The sequence below is a fragment of the Suncus etruscus genome, chromosome X (assembly GCF_024139225.1).
Source record: "Suncus etruscus isolate mSunEtr1 chromosome X, mSunEtr1.pri.cur, whole genome shotgun sequence".
Taxonomy (NCBI): Eukaryota; Metazoa; Chordata; class Mammalia; order Eulipotyphla; family Soricidae; genus Suncus; species Suncus etruscus.
In genome coordinates this window covers 44,379,750-44,403,447 of record NC_064868.1, presented here as the reverse complement: position 1 = coordinate 44,403,447, position 23,698 = coordinate 44,379,750, and positions in this window count along the sequence as shown.

The following is a 23,698-nucleotide window of genomic DNA, read 5'->3' as shown; positions in this document are numbered from 1 at the left end:
TTCTTGGTAAAGCAAAGCAGAAACGTTGAGCTGGTTGTCAGATGGAGAAAGCTGTTTTATTCTCCCTAAATCCAACCCCCACCCCAGTCCTGTGTTGTTTTATTTTCCTCTTTTGTAAAAATGGGGTTGTTTTCATTCTTTCCCGTGGTTCTAAGAGCTAATTAAAGCCTGTGAAAGCACTTCTAAAGATAATCCTAAGATGTACCATGACTGAGAAGCAAAAACTATCATTAATATATTTTAATCATCATGTTAAATACCCACATAGACACACCCACTCCTTCATTCAAGCAGATGTTTGCAAAGGGGTAATTAGCAGCAATGATGTCATAACCACAGAGCGCTGCATTCATCCTGAAAGCTGCAAAGTTTCCAAATACTAACTCCTTTTTAGACTTTTAAAGCATGTTAAGTAAGTCCATATTTCCCATATCTGTGTAAAAACATGCTGGAAAGAGAAAGCTTTCTCTCTGTAAATGTAGTAAATTAACATTAAAAATGGACTTTTTTTCCGGTTAGCCTGCCCTTTCCCAAGTAAGGGGGGAAAATAGGACAGCAGAAAGAAAATAAAATGCTGAGATTTCATGTTTGGAAAAATCAATTTGACTCCAAAAATGTCTCCCAAAGAATCCCAGAGAGAGACCTTTTAAGTCCATCTCAAGAGGTGAGGCGTAACAAGCTCCTTGACCCGGGGCACCTGGAGAGGGAATGAAAGACATTTGTTCAGCCATTAAATGCAAAGCCTCTAATCCAGACCCCAGCTACAAGAATATAATTTCTTTTTTTTTTTTTTTTGTGGTTTTTGGGTCACACCCGGCAGTGCTCACGGGTTATTCCTGGCTTCAGGCTCATAAATTGCTCCTGGCAGGCACGGGGGACCATATGGGACGCCAGGATTCGAACCGATGACCTCCTGCATGAAAGGCAAACACCTTACCTCCATGCTATCTCTCCGGCCCCAGAATGTAATTTCTTGATATTCGAACCCAATGGCCTCAAACCCTCCTCGCTGTGGCAAATCCTGCATCTTTTTCCAATAGTTACAGGGAGCCAGGGAAGAAAGAGATGGAATGTAAGTTTGATTTGTGACTTCCATTTTCATTTCAGGCTTGTTCAAAGTTTGCTGTCAACCACATAAAACGCTTGTTTTTTCCTCCACCACGTCAACCCGAACACTCAATGAAGTCCAGTTTCCCAGATCTGTCCTAAAACACCATTTCCCAGGATGCTATAAATGTGCAAGGCATTTGCTGGACATTTGGAAGCAACAATAGGGTGCTACCTCAGAGCAGAGTTTAAGACCACAGAGCAAGTAGATAAGTATCAAATATACCTCTTTCCCATCCGAACTCCCTTTTCCTGCTGGGGAACCCTTCCACTTAGCTCTTTCTCCAACCATTTCCAGGGTTATTTGCCTCCCCACCCTTTTTCTTCTCTCTCACAAACTCACTGGAAACACCCCAAAATTCTCATTCCTTTATTAGGTCTGCCTCTCTCTGTGTCAGCCCTATATTTTATACTCAACAGTTGGCCTTTCAAAATAATATCGCACCTCCACTAGAAAAATTCTATTCTTGAATTAACTTAGGAGTGCCTTTCAGAAATTAACAGTCTCTGCTGGGGAGAAAAATCCTTCTTTGGGTCACACCAAGCAGCGCTCAGGAGTTACTCCTGGCTCTACCCTTAGAAATCGCTCCTGGCAGGCTTGGGGGACCATATGGGATGCCAGGATTCGAAGCACCGTCCTTCAGCATGCAAGGCAAACGCCCTACCTCCATGCTATCTCTCCGATCCCAGAAAAAAATTCTTTTAATGACTTAAGTCATAATTTTTCAGACTCCTGGTTGTAGAACACCTTTCTAAAAAATATTGAGGATCACGACCTAAAAGATAGTATGGAAGTTAAAGCACTTGCCTTGAATGAAGCCAATCCCATTTCAAATCCTCCTGGAACCACATATGGTTCCCTGATACCTGAGCAGCTCTGGAGCATCATCTAGTGTGACCCAAATGCTACCCTCAAAATAGAATTCACATGAAAAAAAATGTGTAAACTGTCCCATATGAAGTCTTTAAATCAAAAGAGAGAAAACAAAGAAAAATTTAAGTAGAACTCAAAGGAAATAGTAAGTAGACATTAAATTAAATAGTCTGAGCTCTTCTTAGTACAAAGGCAATTCAATATTAAAAGGGCAAAATCTTATTATGTTTTGCTTACAAGAGTCATAGAGACCTAGAAATTTAGCAGAATAGCATTGTAAGAGGATATTCCTATAAGAACAGAAGAAAAGCTGGGATTATTACTTTGGTCCCAGATAAATAAGATCATTATGTAATGGTTAAATGTACATATAATTAATAAAATTGCAAAATATTGACTGTATAGTTTCCCAAAAACAGTGCAACAAAATTCAGGAAAAAATACAAAGGAGCAAGAAGAAGCAAAAAAACAAAAACAAAAAACAAATATTGCTTGGAATTTCCAAATTGCACTTTGGACATAATAAACAAAATAAGTTGAAAATACTATAATGATCTTTTAGATAAAAATTAACTTAATACAAATAAAACTTAATAAGGTTAATAAAAACCACTAAGTTTTAGGGTTTGTTAGCTAAAAGACAATGAGTTTAATAGGTCTTTGGAGAAACTAAACATATGACAAGTTAACAGAGTCTCTTTTATAGTGTACATAGGTCATACTATCAGCAAAAAAACATACAAAAATTCATGATCATATATTGAACCACAAAGATGCATTAAGTAATACACAATGACAAAATAATTTGGTTTATTAAACTTGATATTCCCATAAAGACAAAAATAATCTCCACCTATGGTTAAAGCACGAGGAATTTTTTAAACTGCATAACAAAACAAAATGACAAGCACATAGGAATGTTTGGAAACATTTAAATGATCTTTTTAGACAGTTCTAGGGTTACACCAGAAACCCATAACATATGTCAGGTACATATGTTGTTTTATCCCAGACCCATTATTCTCCCTTCTGAGAAGAGGTCATCTCTTCCTTTGGGGAAACTCCTCTTCAGAAATTAGATGAAAACTGTCAATCTCATGATTTTATATGAGAAACTGCCCCAGATGGCCAGAGTAAAACATTCTTCTCAAGCCAGTAATTGTCCTAGAATGGTTATGTGACCCAAGCTGGCCAATCAGAGTTCTATTTAAGAACAAATGTTGATAGATGAGGAAAAAGAGTCAAGATAAATTCTAATTGGGGCAGAGCAATAGTGCAGTGGTAAGGCATTTGCCTTGCATGCGGCTGATCCAGGACGGACCTCAGTTCGATACCCAGCGTCACATATGGTCCCCTCAAGCCAGGAGCGATTTCTGAGTGCATAGCCAGGAGTAACCCCTGAGCGTCACCGGGTGTGGCCCAAAATCAATCAATCAATTAATAACTAAATATATAAATAAATAAAAGATAAATTCTACAGGATTCTTAGGGTTACAGTGGGCATAAACCTAGTGACTCTGGTGTCATCTTGATGGCCACATGGATAGAGTCTACCTGAACTAGACTCCCAAAGAAATACATTAAGTTATGAGAGTGTGAGAGCTGGAGTATAAAATGATAGCACTTAATTCACTGGATCCAGTGATGCTGGAGTTACTAGAGCCAAGAAATTCCCCCCTTCTTTTTAAAAAGTTGTACTAAACCCATAGAACAGAAAATTTACCATTTTGACCCTTCATAAGAGAATAATTTCATGCCATTACGTATACTCAGATGTTGTACTGCTGTAATCATTGTCCTCCAAAAACATTCTCATCGTGGCAAACTGAAGCTATGCCCCATTAAGTAACAATATCCATCTTCTCCCAAGAAACTTTGTTTAACATATAAATGGTTTTGAGTTTGAATTCTATAGCTAGTATTCAAAGGTGCCAACATATACAACTTTCTAGCAGGATATTTTTAAGCAATAAAAACATAAAACAAAATATACAAATGTTATATATAGCAAAAACTATAAAAGTTAGGGCCTGACCAGTAATAGCACGGGGGGTAGGGTATTTGCCTTGCACGAGTGATTTCTGAGTGCAGCACCAGAAGTAACATCTGAGCACTGCTGAGTGTGGTCCAAAAACAAAAACAAAAAAGTGTGAGTACTCCTTGACACAATCATTTTATTCTGCTTAATATAACCTAAGAAACACACACATGCCAGCTCACATACCCCCCAAATACCCAATATTAAATTCATACTGTGTAATGAAATATGGAAAATACAATATACCACAGTTACAGGTAGCAGCTAAGTAAAAATTTGGCATATGTGAACAGTATAAAAACAAAAACAGTGTTCATATAAAGTAAAACAAAGTAAAAATAAAGTCAAGAGAAATAATAGGTATACCTTGTATGTGTGAAGCCCTATGCATGCCTCCCACCGTTCCTTCTTCCTCCCTTTCCAAGCAATTCCATCTGTAGCCCTGGTGGCCCCTGAACACTGGTAGGTGTGGTCTCCAAAACTATAAATAGTGATAACAAAAATAAAAAAATTTAAATAATGATTGAAATTTGAAATTAGTTAGGGCACACTAAATATAATGCACTCTCTTAGATTGACTCCTAAAAGCCTCATATTAACATTAGTGGATAAACAAATGGAGGAGGTACAAACAATGTTGACTTAGTTAATAATAATACAGGAGAATTGGTCTCTTCATTTTGACTAATGTACCAGATTTGTGATCAAGACACTCACTTGAGAGGAAGTTCTGTGTGGTCGGCATGGGAAATTCCATAGCTGTTTTTAGCTACAGAGTAAATCAAACTGTTTAGTTTTTCTATAAACTGAAAGTTATCCCAAACTAACAAAGTTTCAAAAGCCTGGTGGAGAGACCTCAAAAGGGATGGAGCAAGTCTCTTGAATGTTTGATCCCCTGCCTGTGGTTCCCAGAGCACTTTGGGAATAGCAGCACTAGTGGCCCCCAGTATCTCTGGACACCAGCACTTCAGTCCTCCCACAATGAGCATCAGTGGGAATAGTCCTAGGGTCTCCTTGTGCATGATTGGAGTACCTCCCCAACACACACACACACACACACACACACACACACACACACACACACACACACTTAGTAACTTCAGAAAATGTTAGGTCTCAAAACTCCTTTCTGTTCTTTTTGGTGATATTTTGAGTCACACAATTCTGTGCTCAATGATCTCTCCTGGTGGGACTCAGAGGACCCCATGTGTTGTAAAGGTTCAGCTGCCAGCACAGTAAGTACCTAACCTTCTGAACTCTCTCTCTCTGGCCTCTCTTTAAAGTTCTTAAAATGATTGAAGACTGTAAGTTGGGGATTTCTCAGGGGAGTTGTGTGTTTGGGGCCACATATGGTGGTGCTCAGTGGTTATTTCTGGTTCTGTGCCCAGTGATAACTCCTGCGGAGTTTAGAGGACCATATGGGGTGCCAGAGATCAGCCATGTGCAAGGCAAATGCCCTACCCTGGCCTCAAAGATGTTGGGTTCTATCTATCCAGATTTACTATATTCAAAAGTCAAATGAATGATGTTCAAAATAGGTGCTCATTTATTCACTTCATAAGATTGAGAGGGAACCGATAAAAATTAAAATTTAGAGATAGCATGGAGGTAAGGTGTTTGCCTTGCATACAGAAGAACGGAGGTTCAAATCCCAGCATCCCATATGGTCCCTCAAGCCTGCCAGGAGCGATTTCTGAGCATAGAGCCAGGAGTAACCCCTGAGCGCTACCCGGTGTGACCCAAAAACCAAAAAAAAATTTTTTTTTAATTTTAGAAGTGGGCCAGAGTACAGTAGATAAGGCGTTTGTCTTGCATGCTGCCAACCTGGGTTTGATCCCTGGCATCCCAAACGGTCCCCCACGCCTACCAGGGGTGATTCCTAAATGCAGAACCAGGAATAACCCTGAGTGCTGCTGGGTATGGTCCAAAAACCAAAATAAGTAAATAAATAAATGAGAGGGGACTAGAGCATCACTTCAGTGAATAAAGCATTTGTCTTGCGGGTGGCAAGGGTTCAATCTCCAGCACTCATATGGTCCCCAGAACCCCCCAGAAACGATCACTGAGCACAGAGCCAGGAGTAAACCATGATCACCGAATACGGCCCCCAAAACCAAAAAGATAAGAATGAAGGCCATTGGGGCCAGAGCTATCGTATAGTAGATAGGACCTTTGTCTTGCATGCAGCAGACCTGGGTTTAATCCCCAGCATCTCATATGATTCCCCAGCACCACAAGAAATGACCCCTGAGCATAGAGCCAGGAGTAATCTCTGGGCACCGCAGGTATGGCTTCCAAAACCAAAAATAAATACATAAATAAATAAATAATAAAAGGAAACTTAAAAAATTATAAAAATTGGGGCCAGAGAGATAGCATGGAGGTAGTGTGTTTGCCTTGCATACAGAAGGATGGTGGTTCAAATCCCGGCATCCTATATGGTCCCCCGAGCCTGCCAGGAGTGATTTCTGAGCATAGAGCCAGAAATAACCCCTGAGCGCTGCTGGGTGTGACCCAAAAACCAATATATATATATATATATATATATATATATATATATATATATATTGATTCCATTTGGGAAATTGCCTGGGGTCCCCAGTACCTCCAGAAGCAACCCCTCGTCCCTGAACACTACCAGACTACCAGACTACCAGACGTGCCCCCAAAACAAAAAGTGAGAACCACATTGCATAGGAACAGAAGCAATATACTTTTATGGAGGAGAAGGGAAAGGGGTGTGTGTGTGTGTGTGTGTGTGTGTGTGTGTGTGTGTGTGTGTGTGTGTGTTTAAACAAAACCAATTTTAGTTTTCCCAAATCTTTTATGCGTGGCTTTAAAGTAGGAAATGAAGAAATATGATATTTTATCTGATTCTTTGTTCCGCCAAGTGACTACATGTAATTCACTACTTTTTAAGCAGCTAAACGCCAAACTTAGCCTCCTGCAGTAAATTAATTAACTAGCCGCCCAGAGGCCAGCAGCGCCTGTCCCAGCTTGTGCTTTTGCACTCTGCGTCTTCATCTCTCACAAGAGCAAGAGGCACTAGTCCCGGTTGCCAAGGATTCCTGGTCCCTGCTGGTCACCCTCAGCGGCTGGTCTGCGGGGGCCCTCCCTCATGTTTCTGAACCTTAGTGTAGCCCACTCGAGTTTGATTCAGAGCTAACTCCGCCTCCAACATTGGATTCCTGGAATTTCTAGGTACCAACGTGCCCCCGGGGCTGTTCTGGAGAAGCAGGGTGGGTACATCCTAGTTGTGCCCAGCTGTGCCCAGCGTTGCCTGCAGGCATTGCTTTTCATTTGTTTATTCTTGTTATCAACTAGATTTGGCTGTGAATTTTGTATTCCTGTTCACAACTTGAATATGGAAAGTGCGCTGCGGAGACAGCTCCTTGGATACGCAAAGGGAGTCCAGGTGGTGGCCAGGCCCCAGCCCGCCTCCAACCCTATGGAGCAATTCCCAAGTCCACGCATCCCCTTCTATGAACACTATTTAGAATTCCAGGATCAAAAATGACTTGGACAAATTTATATGCTTTACATAAGTGTTAAAAATAAGCTGTGCAGCTGTTTCTGAGTATCTTCTTTTGTTCAGCATGTTATCTTCCCTCGTGTCTGTATTATTATTACAGTATCTGGAGTTTGCTCGTTTCCATTGTGGGAGAGTAAGCATTCCATTTATGAATAAGCCACAATTTGTTTAGCCATCCTCCAAGGACATCTGGGATATTTCCACTTTAGGGCTCTATAAATAAGGAAACCACGAACATTCTTGTAGAAATACTTGTGTGGGGGCCAGAGTGATAGTACAGCAGTAGGGCGTTTGCCCTGCAGGCTGCTGCCCAGGATGGACCTGAGTTTGATCTCCAGTGTCCCATATAGTCCCCCAAGTCAGGAGGGATTTCTGAGCTCACAGCCAGGAGTAACCACTGAGTGTCACCGGTGTGGCCCAAAAACAAACAAACAAAAGAAATCTTTTTGTGTGAATCAATAACTAGTTTTTAATTTTAAACTCACCCTGTTCATAGGTTTTGTGTTGTGTGTGTGTTTTCAATTAAACATGACAGGTTACAGTGTGAAAACAGAAATTGCCTTCCCCATCGCTGCCTGGCTTCAACACCTTTATTGGGAATCCTCTTTTCTCAAGAGTCCCTCCGGAAATTTCTTATGCATCTGAGCACACATGCATACAAATGAGATCATTCTCTTCACATAGGATTTTTTTGCATTTAGCAATTATTGTGGAGATTGCATTAGTCATGATAGGCTCAAATATGCCAAGGCAACGAAGAGCATTCACAGTCTCAGAGGCTTAGAATGACGTGTGTGTGTTTTCCCCACTCCTACTGTATGTTTAACCCAGAATAGATTAGAAGGCTGTATCTAACAGAGATTCAATCCCAAATTCAACATTTGGGTTCAGAGTCACTGGAGCAGGGAGAAGGGGACATCATGCATTAGCACTTATAGAGTTCACTCAGAAAGGACACAGGTCTCTGTTCAACTACTATCAGCTGCAAGTCATGAGCCAACACGTGGCTTCAAAGAAGGGGGGAAAGTGCATCCCTACCTTGCATGAGAAGAGAGAGGACAGAACATTGGGAACAGCTTTAATGGTTACTATGTACATCTTTCTCCTTTGTGCCCAGGCTCAACCTCTTTTCCTGCAATAAAGATGTCTGTTAATTATATCACCAAACTGTACCATTGCACAGCAGAAGCAACACCTCCCAAAACATTCTTTTACACTTATCTTTGCCCCCATTTCCTATAGGCTCTTACCTATATACTGGATTCCTTGGCAAGTAAGTGGGGTAGCTGGGTCAAAGAGTCTGGATTTTTGAAGTATACAAAATATTGTCAAATCCCCAAGCATTGTGAAATCACCATCTGGAGGATTTGTCAATTTTCTTGAATACCAAGTGAGAACAAGAATTTCTGTTTATACCACTTCCTGCTTCTACCTGCTCTTTGTGTGTGTGTATGTATGTATGTATGTATGTATGTATGTATGTTTTAAGGAAAGGCACACTAGGAGTGTTTGGGGAATCATGTTGTGCTACAAAATTAACTCAGGGCTCCAGGTGGGTCCCAAGTCTTTGAGACAATGCTTCCATCTCACATATTTATCATAAATTTTAAGTAGTCAAATCAGCTAGTTTTTTCTCTGTGTATTATGGATTGGGAAAGTATTTTAAAACATTTTTCCAACAAAGATTTTTGCTAAGTCAGGTTTCTCTTTATGACTTTTATATATTTTTTCCTCTTTGGGAGTACTCCCTCTCTTCAAACAACAGGGTTAGTGTTACTAAAAAGAAGTTTCTTACAGAAAGGGTTAGATAAATGGTGGATCAAATTTTACAACCCTCCATTTGGGTTTTCTTTTTTGTGGCTTGAGGGGTTGCCACAAGGGCAGTATTCAGGTGCTACTCCTGGGTCTGCACTCAGGAATCACTCCTAACAGACTCAGGGGACAATATGCAATGCCTGAGATCAAACATGGGTCAACTCTGTGCTGGCAACCACCCAACCTACTCTACTATCAATTCTGCCCCTTGCATTTATTTTTGAAATAAATTTATCACTGCTTCCCTTTCTCTACACTTTGTTGTTGATTTTACCATGACTGAGAATCTCTCATCTCTCTCTCTCTCTCTCTCTCTCTCTCTCTCACACACACACACACACACACACACACACACACAATGCAAAAGATAGTTGTGGAGATTTCACTTTGAAAAAAATTGATCAGAGTCAGCAGGCAGAGCTACTTCTGCTTCCTTCCTAAGTCATTTCTCACACACCATTCTTGCAGTTACAGGTGATTTATAGATGAGTTGATTTTATGGAACAACCAAATGGATGCCACAACACCTTGTACTCCTCTCTCCCTCAAACTAGGAACTTGAGAATCTCACACATGAAAAGGCCATATTTACATTTAAGTAAAAAAGAACCTGGGGCTGGAGACATAGCACAGTGCCTTGCAAGTAGCTGACCTGAATTCGATTCTCAGAACTCCATATGGTCTACAAAGTCTCAACAGGATTGATCCCTGAGATTGATCTGATTGATCTGAGCACAGAGTGAACACAGACAAATGTGGCCCAAAAACAAAAAAAAAATAGATGAGGGAGCCCAAATAAGTTTAAACATCAAATAAATAATGAATAACTTGAGTACCTTTCAAATATTTATTAAAATGTTTGAATTAAAAAGTACTCATTGTGGATTTGAAGTGCAAATTCAACTTGGCTTTCATCTTTGTTTGTTTTTGCTAAATCTATCCTGGACAAAAATATGAAGGAAACTCCACTAACATATGTTTAAAATATATACCAAACTATAGAGTAAAACATGCTCTATCCTCCCACCTTGACAAGTATACCCCAGTACTGACAAACTTAATAGATATGTAGATAAGACTATGATTTTGTGTGTCTGTGTGTGCTTCAGAAAGTCAGTAAACAGGGTAAGGCAATCGTTTCTGTTTGTGTTAATCTTTATATTGTGTGGATTTGGATGAATAAGAGAATAAAGATATGCATATAATTCACTTATTAGCCATCAATTGGTTCTTATTGCCTTTATGTTATAAAATCACTCATTTTGCTTCTACAACAAAAAATGGTTACATAATTGTGTGTTCTATTGAGAGCCATTATCGAAGAGATTTTATTAGTTCATTTTTCTCCTCCTGTCACATAAAATGTGTGTTAGAAAAAACTCAGTATCCCATTCTTATATGCTGTGTGTAACCATCTTGTCTCCAGACCACCATTTTTCTATTTGTTTTCCTTGAAACAAACTCTATAAATAACCCTTACAGACAGACATCCTGTGATTGTGACTAGTGATTGGTAACCCCACCCTGAGAAGTGTCAATTAAAACTGTAACACCAAATAAATAATCAAACAAAGCCAAAGATAGGTTTTTATTCTGATTACAAGCTAACCTCAAGCTTGTAACCACATTCCCCACTACACTGTGATAATTGTAACCTGATATAAAAACTGCTTATCTGTTTGCATGTCTATATCGTTGAATGTGCTCTACTCTTTAAAAAGCTTGGAAGAACTGTGATCAGGGCTGCATAATTTGCTCAGGGACCCAGTGCAGTCACTCGCTAATAAAACTTCCTGAAATTCTTAACCTTTGTCTAGGAATTTGAATCTCTTTGTGCGAACCCATAACACTCTTACACAGCTACCACACTCAAACCACTTTCTTCACCAGATGTTGGGAAGCAGGAGTGCCCCCACCGAACAATTATCTGAGACACCAGCTGTTATCCTACATTTTAACTCATGCCCTACACTGTTGCCAGGAGACAATGCCAGATGATACAGGTTGACTCAGAGCTAAAGTCTGCACCACCCGGCCCTAGAGGTCAGTGCAGAAGTTCAGCTTGTCCTTTGCACTTCTGACCTGCCAGGCATACAGGTTCCCACAATCCCTCCTCAAGTTCAAATCATTTGCTAGGGCAGCTTACAGAACCTGGGGAGACAGCTTATTTCCTGTTCATCAGTTTCTTGGAAAAGAAAATGAAAGAAGAGGTTCCACCAGTCAGACTGAAAAAAACAAAAAGACTCAGAACTCACCGATTGCATGTATTGACCAAGCCGGAAGCTCTCAAAGCCCAGCTTTTTTTTTTATACTTATTCAAATTTATTATAAGTGTTAAAATAAAGAGGTTAAGAGAAAAATATCAGAAAATCACATCTTTCCACTTTTCAAACAGTATTATTCCAACTTAAAAACATTCAAAAATATTCCAGAGCTAGTGAGCTCTTAGTCCATTATTGCATTGCATTTGTGACCCTGAGCATTTTATTTTCCATACTCAGCAGTACTCAGGACTTACTTCTGGCTCTGTGCTCAGTTAACACTAGTAGCTATGATTATGGAATTGTATAGGGTACTGGGGATCAAAACTAGGTTGAAGCATTTAAGACAAATGTTCTGCCTGCTGTACTATCTTTTTGACTCTGATAATGCTCAATTCTAATCTCCTCTGCCATATGGTTTCCCCAAGAACTGCCAAGACCTTGGCACACTGAAATCAAAAATACACCCAGAATATTGACTGCTCAATGTGGTCCTAGAAACTGTACCCTATAAAAAACAGGTGCTTCTGTTATCTAAACAAGTTCTGTGAGACAATAAAAAGAATATAATAAATTATAGAGCTGCTAAAAAAAGCATGAAGCTGGGGGCCCGACTGTGAAAAATTGTGAGTGCTGCCTGTGTGTGTCTGTCTACTGTCCTGCTGCATGAACCTCTTGGGAGAGGGCCGAAAAGAGGCTCCAGAAGAGCACAGCCACTCTGCTTTGCAACGCAGCTAAGTGCTCTTTCTAAGGAAAGAACACCAACGCAACAAGAAGAAAAAAAATCACACTAAGAACTATGCTGGATCACTGAAGCCCAGCATTTCTCTCCGGACTGTCTTCTCTGCTGCATGCTCGAGCCTAATATTTGATCCTGTGTGAGGCTTCATCCACGGAGGACTCCCCTCCCTTAGAGGCAAGTCAACCCATCCAGAAAGGGCGGAGCCAGAGGAGTGTGGCTGTCTGAATCATTTAGCCAATGAATACCACCACAACACGTAGAAAAACCCACAATACAAGTGTGACAATGGGGAAACAATGCAGGCCAGCATCAGACATAGAGAATAAAGGTGACAATTCTGATGACCAGATAATGACCAACCAACTAATCAACCTCTCAGATAAGGACTTTAGACAAGCAATATGGAAGATGCTCAAAGAACTCAAAGAAACCATGTATCAAGTTGAACAGAACACTAATAAGAACCAAGAAAATATGAAGACAGAAATTACAAAACTCCAAACTGAAATAACATGTCAAGTAAAAGGCCTGAAAAAGTCAGTAAACAAAGTGAATAACAAAATAGATAAGCTCTGGGACAGGGTATCAGAAGCTGAGAATAGACTTGGTGCTGTGGAAGATAAGATAAATAACAATTCCATACAGCGGGAGAGATTGGAAAAAAACTTAAAGAAAATGAACAGACAGTGGAAAAATTAGTCAAAGAATGGGAACAGATAAAAATAGAAGTCTATGATAAGCTCAACAGAAACAACTTAAGAATCATTGGAGTCCCAGAGACCCAGGAAGAAAATTTCCAGGAAGAATCAACGGTCAAGAATATCAATAAAGAGAAACTTCCAGAGCTAAAGAATATATGTGATCAAATCCTGCATGCTCGAAGAGTACCAACCGAAAGAGACCCCAGAAAAAATACCCCAAGACACATCCTAGTCACAATTATGAATTCCACAGATAGAGACAGAATTCTGAAAAAAGCAAGATCAAATAGGGAAATTACATTCAAGGGAGCATCCTTGAGATTTACAGCAGACCTGTCACCAGAAACACTCAATGCCAGAAAGCAGTGGTGGGATATTATGACAAGACTGAATGAAATGAATGTTTCACCAAGAATACTGTACCCAGCAAAATTCACTTTCCGGTTTGACGGAAAAAGACATGGTTTCACAGAGAGAAAACAGCTCAGAAACTTTACAGATTCAAAACCAGTTTACTTAAGAGAACAACTGAAAGACCTAATTTAAGACAAGACTAACCAAAAGACACACCAAATTTCGATATAAAGATGGCATTAAATCCCAAGAAAATTATTTCTCTCAATGTCCATGGACTAAATGCACCAGTTAAGAGACACAGAGTGGCTAAATGGATCAAAAAACTCAATCCAACCTTCTGCTGCCTACAAGAAATGCACCTGAATAATCAGAACAAGCATAGATTCAAAATAAAAGGCTGGAGAAAAATTATCCAAGCAAACAACACCCATAAAAAAGCTGGAGTGGTCATACTAATATCAGATAATGCAAACTTTACATTCAGGAAGGTTGTAAGGGACAAAGATGAACATTTTATATTAATCAAGGGATATGTAGAGCAGGAAGAAATCACTCTCCTAAACATATATGCACTGAATGAGGGGCCAGCAAAATATTTCATACAATTGTTGAGAAATCTGAAAAATAATATCAATAACAACACAATAATTGTTGGGGACCTCAACACGGCTTTGTCAACACTGGATAGGTCAACCAGACTGAAACCCAACAAGAATATACTAGACCTGAGGAGACAAATGGAAGAAAGAGGCCTAGTGGATATATATATAGGACACTCCATCGCCAGAAACCTGGATACACATTCTTCTCCAATGTACATGGGGCATTCTTCAGGATAGACTACATGCTGGCACATAAAACATACCTCCATAATATCAAGAGGATAGAAATTTTGCAGGCTACCTTCACTGACCACAAGGCTCTGAAACTATTTGTGAATTCCAAAAGGACGCAGAAGAAAAACTTTAACACCTGGAAGTTAAACAGCCTCATTCTGAATAACCAGTGGGTCCGAGATGAAATCAAGGAGGAAATCAAAAGTTTCCTGGAAACAAATGACAATAAAGACACAAACTATCAGAACGTATGGGACACAGCAAAAGCAGTACTGAGAGGAAAATTTATAGCTTTGCAAGCACACATCAGGAAGGAAGAAGGGGCTACCTGAGTAGCTGAATGACACAGCTAATAGAACTATAAAGTGCTCAACAAAAGGATCCAAAAATAGGGAGACAGAAGAAAATAACAAAGCGGAGAGCAGAAATCAACGAAGTGAAAACCCCAAAAAAACAATCCAAAAGATCAACGAAAGCAGAAGTTGGTTCTTTGAAAAAATAAACAAGATTGATAGACTACTGGCAAACCTAACAAAGAAAGAGAGAGAGAAACTTGATAACTTGTATTAGGAATAAAAAAGGAGAGATCACTACTGATATAATAAACACCCTAGAATAGTTCAAGCAATCATTGGGAAAAGGAATATGGGAGGAATTACTTTCCCCAACTTTAAACTTTACTACAAAGCAATAGTTATCAAAACAGCATGGTATTGGAATAAGGACAGACCCTCAGATCAGTGGAATAGGCTTGAATACTCAGAAAATGTTCCCCAGACATACAACCACCTAATTTTTGATAAAGAATCAAGAAATCTTAAATGGAGCAAAGAAAGCCTCTTCAACAAGTGGTTTTGGCACAACTGGCTAGCCACTTGCAAAGAAATTGAACTTAGACCCCCAGCTAACATCATGTACGAAGGTAAAATCCAAATGGTTTAAAGACCTCGATATCAGACCCGAAACCATAAGATATATAGAACAACACATAGGCAAAACACTCCAGGACATTGAGACTACAGGCATATTCAAGGAGGAAACTGCACTCTCCAAGCAAGTGAAAGCAGAGATTAACAGATGGGAATATATTAAGCTGAGAAGCTTCTGCAACTCAAAGGAAATAGCGCCCAGGATACAAGAGCCACCACTGAGTGGGAGAAACTATTCACCCAATACCCATCAGATAAGGGGCTAATCTTTAAAATATACAAGGCACTGACAGAACTTTACCAGAAAAAAACCATCTAATCCCATCAAAAATTGGGGAGAAGAAATGGACAGACACTTGGACAAAGAAGAAATACAAATGGCCAAAAGACACATGAAAAAATGCTCCACATCACTAATCATCAAGGAGATGCAAATCAAAACAACTATGTGGTACCACCTCACACCCAGAGAATGGCACACATCACAAAGAATGAGAATAAACAGTGTTGGCAGGTATGTGGAGAGAAAGGAACTCTTATCCACTGCTGGTGGGAATGCTGTCTAGTTCAACCTTTATGGAAAGCAATATGGAGATTCCTCCAAAAACTGGAAATTGAGCTCCCATACGATCCAGCTATACCACTCCTAGGAATATATCCTAGGAATACAAAAATACAATACAAAAACCCCTTCCTTACACCTATATTTATTGCAGCACTATTTACCATAGCAAAACTCTGGAAACAACCAAGATGCCCTTCAACAGATGAATGGCTAAAAAAACGGTGGTACATATACACAATGGAATATTATGCAGCTGTCAGGAGAAATGAACTCATGAAATTTTCCTATACATGGATATACACGGAATCTATTATGCTGAGTGAAATAAGTCAGAGAGAGAGAAAAATGCTGAATGGTCTCATTCATCTATGGGTTTTAAGAAAAATAAAAGACATTCTTTCAATAATAATTTTTCAGAAACAAAAGAGAAAAAAAGCTGGAAGTTACAGCTCACCTCAGAAAGCTCACCACAAAGAGTGATGAGTTTAGTTAGAGAAATAACTACATTTTGAACTGTCCTTATAATGAGAATGCATGAGGAAAATGGATAGCCTGTCTTGAGTACAGGCAGGGGTTGGGTGGGGAGGAGGGAGATTTGGGACATTGGTGATGGGAATGTTGCATTCACTGGTGGTGTTCTTTACATGACTGAAACCCAAACACAATCATGTATGTAATCAAGGTGTTTAAATAAAATATAAAAAAAGCATGAAACTAAAATTTGGGGAAGAATACTATAATTCAGTATTACAGAGTTGAGTCAAAAGCAATCATTCTTCCTAAAGAATCTGATATCTGAAAGAGGAGTAATATAGTTTAATATAGTAGCCTTTCCTGGTTGTATTGGCCTAATAAAGAAATATTATATATTTCTATAAAGAAATATTTAACCCAGCACAAATATATCATAAAAGGTCCAAAACACAGAGTCACCATACTATCCAAGCACATTAGGTTTGAAAATGCCTTACAAAGTCTACACCTGTCAGCTAAAATTTTGATAAGCAAAAAAGATATATACCTATACACAGAAATATTATTTGGCAATTTAAAAAGTAGCACGCATATATAATTCAGCAGTATGGGAGTTAAAAGAGAGAATGAATGCCAAGTATATGATCTCATTATAGGTAATCATATGTTATAAAATAAGATTATGATGATTGTTTTTAACAGTATTATAAATTACATTTATTAGTCATGTATATTATTATATTATACAATACAGTACAGCTAGTAGAACTATTTATAAAATATAATTAACACATTAATATTAAATTAGTTATTATATTCACTTTTGCAAATAAATATAGGTATCGAATAAGTCCTTTTTTATTTTTATTTTTACCAAAGTGGATTACAAATTTTTCACAGTAATATTTTAGGTACATAGCAACATTGAATCAGGGGCATTCCCACCACCAATGTTATCCTCCCTCTACCCCTGTTCCCAGCATGCATCCCATATACCCCTCTTTTAGTCCCCGGGTTGCTAGTATAAGTGGTCCCCTCTGTGCTAGCTAGCATGTTGTAGATTGAGTATCGATTCTTTTGTTGTTGGCTTTGGATTTGATGTTTAAGTCTGATTTTTTTTTATTTCTACTTAATGTTCACACGACTGTCTGGTCTTGGTACTCTCCATTATTTCCCCCTCAATTTGTGAGATAAAAGAAGATGGTTCAAATTATGTGGTTTTGCTTAAAGGAAAGAAAAAAATAAAATGGGGCAAAAATCAAACAAGCAAATATGGGACTAGTCCTTCTAGAGGCTATAAATATCAATTTAAAAGAAGGGTAGAAGGAAGAAAAACATAACAACAATACTAAGAAAATTTTTTAAAAAACCTCTAAAAGCACCACAGGAATAAAGACAACAACCACACAATAACCACGGTCCTGAAATAAAAACAAATTAAAGCACAAAAAAAACCATGGGAAAAAACAAACAACAAACAACATCAATAACACAACCAAAAAATTAATTTGTGCTTCTCTTTTTTTTCTTGCATAGGCACAGTAAATATTGGGGAAATTAGAAAGGGAATTCCCTTGGCCTAAGAGATACAGGGTTTCTCCGCCCTTAAAGTATACTGCATGGGAATAAATACAGGCTCCATACATGTTCTTTTACTCTCCCTTAGGTCCTTTTGTGGTATCTGGAAACTTTCTACTCCATCGTGGATGACAAAATCATGCCTCTGTAGCTAGAGATCTTGGTATTTGCACAGGTCAAAGGATGGACCCTAGGATGGAGTCTTTCTTTATGATTCTAGGAGTTCTATTCCATCACTGTTGTTTTAATCAGTCTTCTGTAGTTGGTGGTCTTGGTTTTTGCCCCAATCCTAGGATGAAGCATAGGATAGAGTATTTCCTTATGTTTCCAGAAGATCTGCTCGGTTGCAGTTGTCTCAGTTATACTTCTGGAGTTAGAGATCTTGATTGTTATACATATCATAGGCCAAGGCCTAGACTAGGGTCTTTTTTTATTGGTCTCAGGATAAATTCTGCCCAGTCATGGTTATCACAGTCAGTCTTCTGTAGATAACAAAGTAGATATTGGATAATTCTTAAGCACTGTCTTAAACATTGAGGAGGCAGTATTTAGTGATATGTTTCTTCCTTATTACAGAATGAAGGCCAACTTATATTCTCTAGCATTTATATTCTAGAACTAAATCTCTATAATATATTTGCTCCTTCTTTATTTCTCCCTATTTTTGTCTAGTTGGCATAGAAACATTTTTAAATATATCTCAATCTTTAAAAATGTTAACACCAAACAATTTCCCTTTATTTTTCTTTTTTAAAAAAATTTATCCTTTCTTATTAGTTTTATAGAAGCATGCTAGAATAGATGGTAAAACAATCTGGTCTTTCTGATTCCCTAAAGAAGACCACAGCAAATTTAACCTCATCAAGGTACAAAGTGGTACCAGACTCCTGCCCAGTGCTTGTAAAAAGCCTCTGCATTCCTCCATTCTTGGCTTCCTGATCCCTGTTTGAGGCTGCTAAGGAAGACCCCAGCGAATTTAATCCCATCAAGGATCTCAGGCCAGGTAGGCGGTCCCAGCCCACAAGATGGTAACAGGCTCCTGCCCAGTGCTTTTAAAAAGCTCCTACATTTGACTTTGTTTCCTGTGCGGCTTGGGTGAGATTTTGTTCCCTTGTGCGGCCTGGGGGGAGACTTTGTTTTCTGTGCGGGTTGGGTGAGATTTTGTTCCCTTGTGCGGCCTGGGGGAGACTTTGTTTCCTGTGCGGCTTGGGTGAGATTTTGTTCCCTTGTGCGGCCTGGGGGGAGACTTTGTTTCCTGTGCGGCTTGGGTGAGATTTTGTTCCCTTGTGTGGCCTGGGGGGAGACTTTGTTTCCTGTGCGGCTTGGGTGAGATTTTGTTCCCTTGTGCGGCTTGGGGGAGACTTTGTTTCCTGTGCGGCTTGGATGAGATTTTGTTCCCTTGTGCGGCTTGGGGGAGACTTTGTTTCCTTGTGCGGCTTGGAAGAGATTTTGTTCCCTTGTGCGGCTTGGGGGAGACTTTGTTTCCTGTGCGACTTCGGTGAAATTTTGTTCCCTTCTGCGGCCTGGGGGAGACTTTGTTTCCTGTGCGGCTTGGGTGAGATTTTGTTCCCTTGTGCGGCCTGGGGGAGACTTTGTTTCCTGTGCAGCTTGGGTGAGATTTTGTTCCCTTGGGCAACTTGGGTGAGACTTTGTTTCCTTGTGCAGCGTCAGGACCGGCTCCCCCCCCCCAGTGAGTCCCTTCCCGCGGGTGGGCACCTGGAAAGGCAAGTTGAGCAACCCGAATAGTCGGGGGAGATAGGGCGAGCCATCTGGACTCTCAGGTGACCTAGAGCAGTCCACCCCCTTGGGCCCTGGAGCGGACCAGGGACTCCCCAAGGGCAAGGGCAGAGACTCAAGGGTTGGACTGAGGGAACTCCTTCAAGGGAGGCTTGGAGGGGGCGGAGCTCCATTGACTCCCAGAGAAAGGAGGGGGGATTGAGAGCTAGGCTCAACAGCGCCAGCAACCATTGTGGCCAGGAGTGGAACTGCACCGCTGACAGAAATAAGGAGTAGAAAAGCTATAATACCCACTGCAGGAAGGCTGAACTCTAGGTAGCAAAGGGGAGGAGAAAGAGCTAGGTTCAACAAGCCCACCCAACAGCACCCTCTAGAAACACCTTCAGGAAGGGGACCAAAGCAGGCCGAAATTAGAAGCCACAGCACTCCAAAACACACCATTAAATACAAAGAATTATGCGTAAATCAAGGAGATCCCTAATAACTGGAGACAACATGACAAACCCTATCAAGTTCCAAGTCCACCAAAACGCACAGATCCATGGGAAGAAGACCTAAAAGCGGTCATGAGGAAGGAAATGCAAGAATTACTAAAAGAAATGAAAGAAACCCTAGCAACCGAGTATAAGAAATCCATGGATGAATGAATCAGCCAAATTAAAGAAGAAATGTCAAAGAACATGAGAGATTCCATACAAAAAGAAGTGAAGGACCTAAAAGACAAAGTAACAAGCCTTACGAGCAAAAACACAGAGTTGGAGAAGCACATCGAAGAACTCGAAGGAAAACTACAATCAAAAAAAGATCAAGAAACCAACAAAGAAATAAAAGGCAAAGCACTGGAAGGAAAAATCCAATATCTAATGAACAAAGACAAAAAAACAATCTAAGAATTGTGCGTATACCAGAAGGGGAGGAAATAGGGAAGGGGGAAGAACAGGGAGTCAGGGAGATAATAACAGAGAACTTCCCCACCCTCTGGAAAGAAACTTCAGGACAAATCCAGGAAGTCAAGAGAGTCCCTAATAAAATAGACCCTAATAAACCCACACCAAGACACAATATAATCCAAATGGCAAAAACAAAGAGAAAGAGGAACTCCTGAAAGCAATAAGGGAGAAAAAAAACCTCAAGTACAAAGGAAAGGACATAAGAATCAAATCGGATCTCCCATTTGAAATAATTCAAGCAAGAAGACAGTGGAATGACATATTTACACGACTGAATGAAAGAAATTTCCAACCCAGGGTCCAATACCCAGCAAAACTATAATTCATATGGGAGGGCAGACTAAAAACATTCTCAAACATGAACGAACTTGAACTATTTGTGCAAACTAAGCCGATCCTAAGCGACTTACTCAGAGATGAATTAAACAATCCAAACCCCCGATTGTAACAACAACCACTCCACACAATACAACTGCACAACAGTCCTCTCTATCAATAATTTCCCTAAATGTGAAAAAACGAAACTCTCCAATAAAAAGACACATAGTAGAGAACTGGGTTAGGAAAAATAAACCGGACTTCTGCTGTCTGCAAGAAACACACCTTCAGTTACAGGATAAGCACAGGCTTAGAATAAAAGGATGGAAAGTAATTATTCAGGCCAATGGAAAACAAAAAAGAGCAGGGACAGCCATTCTGATATCAGACCAAATTGTATTCAACCTCAAGAAAGTGATCAGAGACAAAGAGGGACACTACTTACTGATCAGGGGAACATTAGATCAAGAAACACTAACCCTGGTCAATATCTATGCACCTAATGTAGAGTCAGAAAAATATGTGAGGCAACTACTAGCAAACCTGGAGAAACACATGAAGGAAAATGTGATAATAGTAGGGGACCTCAATACTCCACTATCACCACTGGACAGATCCACCAAACAGAAAAATAGCAAAGAAATAAGAGCTCTAAATGAAAAATTAGAAGATTTAGGGCTAATAGATTTATACAGAGCCCTCCATCCTCAGAAAGCAGAATACACATTCTTCTCAAACCCACATGGAACCTTCTCCAGAATAGACCATGTCTTAGGATACAAAGCCAACCTATATAAGTTCACAAAGGTAAGAATCATAAGAAGTACCCTTTCAGATCACTATGCAACAGAGGTTAAAATTGATGTCATGAAGAAGCAATGGAGAAAAACTAGTACCTAGAGATTAAACAACATGCTGCTCAACAACAGCTGGATCAAAGAACAACTCAAGGAAGAAATAAAAAGATTCCTTGAGACAAATGACAATGAAGAGACAACATGTCAAAATATATGGGACACAGCAAAAGCAGTAATTAGGGGGAAACTCATAGCAATACAGGCATATGTCAAGAAACAGGAAAATAACAAAACCAACAGTTTAAAAGATCTCCTCAAAGAATTGGAACAACAGCAACAGAGAAATCCAACCACAACCAGAAGGCAAGAAATAATAAAAACCAGAGCAGAAATAAACAACATCGAAACCAAGAAAACAATACAAAAAATCAATGAGACCAGGAGTTGGTTTTTCGAAAAAATAAACAAGATAGACAAACCATTGGCAAAACTCACCAAAAATAAGAGGGAAAACACCCAAATCAGTAGGATCACAAATGAAAGGGGAGAGATTACAACAGAACCCCAAGAAATACAACATATCATGAGATCATACTATGAACAACTATACTCAACTAGGCTAGATAACCCAGTAGAAATCGACAGATTCTTAGACAAACACCCTCTTCCAAGACTGGAAAAGGAAGATCTAGAAAGCCTAAACAGACCAATCACCTCAGAGGAAATTGAAGATGTAATTAAAAAACTCCCTAAGAACAAAAGCCCAGGCCCAGATGGATTTACAGGTGAATTCTATCAAACATTTCAAGAAGACTTACTACCACTTTTCCATAGGCTTTTACAAACCATAGAAAAAACAGGAATCCTCCCCAACTCATTTTATGAGGCTAATATCACACTCATTCCCAAAGAAGGCAAAGACACCACCAAAAAAGAAAACTACAGACCAATCTCACTAATGAACATAGATGCAAACATACTTAACAAAATCTTAGCAAACCGAATCCAACACTTCATCAAAAAGATCATAAATCACGACCAAATGGGATTCATACCAAGAATGCAAGGTTGGTTCAACATACGCAAATCAATCAATTTGATACATCACATCAACAACATGAAAGACAAAAACCACATGATCATATCAATCGATGCAGAGAAGGTGTTTGACAAAATCCAACATCCTTTCATGTTAAAGACACTCAGCAAAATAGGGTTAGAAGGAACTTTCCTCAAGATAGTTACAGCTATGTATGAAAAGCCTACAGCCAACATTATACTTAATGGTGAGAAACTAGAAGCATTCCCACTAAGGTCAGGAACTAGTCAAGGCTGTCCACTCTCTCCACTCTTATTCAATATAACCTTAGATGTTCTAGCAATAGCAATCCGACAAGAGAAGGGAATCAAAGGAATTCAAATAGGGAAAGAGGAACACAAGCTATCTCTATTTGCCGACGATATGATGATATACATCAAAAACCCTAAAGAGTCCACAGTAAAACTCATAGAAACAATCAACCAATACAGCAAAGTGGCTGGATACAAAGTCAATACACAAAAGACAGTAGCGTTTCTATATACAAACAATGAATTTGAGGAGAGAGAGATTAAAAATACAATTCCATTTAAGATAGTATCAAAAAATATCAGGTGTCTACAAATCAACCTTACAAGAGAAGTGAAAGACCTATACCAGGGAAACTTCAAAACACTCCAAAAAGAAATTGAAGACGATCTAAAGAAATGGAATAACATTCCATGCTCATGGATAGGTAGAATTAACATAAACAAAATGACTATCCTACCCAAACTCCTATATAGATTTAATGCAATCCTTATCCAAATCCAGACACAATTCTTTAAAGAATTAGAACATTCACAAAATTCATCTGGAACCACAAAAGACCCAGGATAGCCAAACACATACTGAAAAACAAGAAGCTGGGTGGAATCTCCTTACCTAACTTGAAACTATACTATAAAGCCATAGTAATCAAAACAGCATGGTACTGGAACAGAGACAGGACCTCAGACCAGTGGGTCAGGACAGAATTCCCAGACATAAACCCCCAGATATACAGCCA